This window comes from Anopheles merus, chromosome 2L (assembly GCF_017562075.2).
Source record: "Anopheles merus strain MAF chromosome 2L, AmerM5.1, whole genome shotgun sequence".
In the NCBI taxonomy this organism is placed as follows: domain Eukaryota; kingdom Metazoa; phylum Arthropoda; class Insecta; order Diptera; family Culicidae; genus Anopheles; species Anopheles merus.
In genome coordinates, this window is record NC_054083.1 from 32260553 (window position 1) to 32263144 (window position 2592).

A 2592-nucleotide genomic window follows, 5' to 3' on the forward strand; every position below is an offset into this window, starting at 1 on the left:
CAACTAGTATGTCTTACTAACCGGGCATCAAGAGTGATGAATGAGTAAAAGGGGAAAATGCTGATAAAGTTTGGGTGTCACGGAGGAGTCCGAGACATTCAGGATAGCTAAGGAGAGACACACCGAGTGATTGATCATTGAATGATGCAATAGTTTAAATATAATAATTACGTGGACAGTTTGTTTCGCATTGACGGTCGTGCGGTTAAGTACGTGGAACTCTGTACTTCGTACCCCGTGTACAGCCTTTGATGTATTCTCATTCCGACCCAGAGAGCAGAGTAGATCTGTCTCTGTCAGATTCTTCTTTTTTTATATGCAAGAAGATTTTTTTCTGCCTTCGGTTTTCGTCATTAGTTTCCGTCTTCCTGCCCTTGATACTCGATAATAACCTATATTTGCGTTGATGCATATTCATGCATTTTAGTGCACTAAATTACACAAAAATACCTACCTAGTGGAGGAGGTGGCATATAATTTCACACAACGTGTTTGCATTAAAAAATGGACTTTTTCGGCTGGTTGTAGAAATAAAAACTGTAAGAGATATTTTCTTTCCATGAACCGGGTTTTTTCGATGCTCTGAGATTGTTGTCTAATAATGCCAAGATGTTGCCGGTGGCGGTACAGGCTCAGACGACGTCTACATACTGCCGCAGAGAGTCCGTGTTAGACGCTACGGGGTGCCGTTCTTTAGCCATCACGGTTTGCGTTCGTCTGATAGAGGTGTCAAATTTTCTCTGCTGACTTTTATATGGGATACTTTTAACGTAAGTGTGATTAACGTTTCGTTAGTGCTGGTCAAGATAATCCGATGCAAAATCGAGCATTTTTGTTCATTTTGTTTTTAATGCAAACGTTAGTACGCATCTCTGTCTCCATAATGAAAGCAGTGGTTTGAACGATAGGTCAAGAATGTGTATTAATACATTTAAAATACCTTTTATATGACTTCTCGCAATTGACACATCCCTCTACTCACCTTTCTCAATGTGGACACAGCACAGCAGCTTCGTTTCGGACCGGTACAACACAACTGAACACCGTTTCTTTTTTATAACATACTATTTTTTTGTATTAATAGTTCTTTTGTCTTCTCTCCATTCTATTTCCTGCGCATGGTGTTGTTGTTCTTCTTTTACTATAGCTTAAACATTTGCTTCTTCCCAGCGTCCTTATTTCACGCGAACCACATACACCCCCAACACACCACAACACCCCAACTCCCCTTTCGTGTATTGATTTTCCCTGGCCACTACTGCCCTTCTGCTTACATTACTACTCTACACACTCACTCACACACACCACATATACTGACTCTGCTGCTTACCTTTCCCATTTTGCTGCTCCCTTGCTTTCGTTTTATCCTACTTTCCTTTTTCCATTTCCATTTTCCTTTTCTGTTTTTTCTTTTCCTTTCTTGGCCTTGTTTTTGTTTTTCTGCGCGCACACACACACACACCACCTATTACAAGATACACACAACTTCCATTTATCATGAACAGAAGAAGGGTTTTTCTTGAACAAACTGCACACGCTCAGAAGGATTTTACCTGACCCTGACCGCCCTTCTTCATCGTGAGTCTATTGTTTCACTGAACCACTGCACCAGAACAGTGTATCTTTCCATTTATTTGCCATGTACCATGAGTTATTTTGCTTTTGCACTGTGTTACACTAGTTAGTTTTGCTATAGTTTTCTGCAGCGTGTGTGTTATTATTATCATAACAGTTTTCTATTGGTTTTCCGTTCGTTTGCTGCTCTCGTGTTACTTACTTTTTTGTTTTAACTTAGCATTTCAGGATGGTCTCTATTAGAGCATACAGCGTTTATGTTCGTTATACCTTCATGGCATTCCTTTTTTTTCTTTGATTTCTCGTTCACTAGTCCTGTGCCTCCAAAAGCCATTAGTTTAGCAGCTTCGGTTCTTTGTTTTTCTTTTCTTCTTATTTTTTCCCCTCCCATCGTGTTGTTGTGTATAATTGTGTATATATATAGAATATACTGCGCTTTTGCTTCTATAACTTCCATTATGGTTTTCGCTCGCTTCTTCTTCATTTCATTTCTAGCACTAATATATTTATATAATAAACTAGACATACCTGCAATTATGTTTTGTTGTTGTTTTTTTGTTGCATTTATGGGTTTTGCTGTTTATGATTTGCCTAGCGCCGGGGATGTTTTTAATTTTAAAGATTTTATTTGTGTTTTATCCGTTTGTTATCGTCTTGCCATTTTTGAATCACTTTGCTACCACACATTTTCCCACTTTTATGTACTCTCTCTTTCTCTTTTTCTCTCTTTCTCTCTCTTTATCTTTTTCTCCCTTTCTTTTTTTCTCTCTTTCTCTCTTTCTCTCTTTCTCTCTTTCTATTTTTCTCTCTTTCTCTCTTTCTCTTTTTCTCTTTTTCTCTTTTTCTCTCACTTTCTTCTTTTATGATAATCCGAATTCGTCTTTTGAATGTGTGTTCCATTTTGTCACGAACTAAGCCTTTTGTGTGTTGTCTTCCCTCTGAATCCCTACATAAAGCTGTTACACTGTGTGTGAGAGATACGGAGATTCTTAGATTTTTTTTGCCATTTTTTTTTTG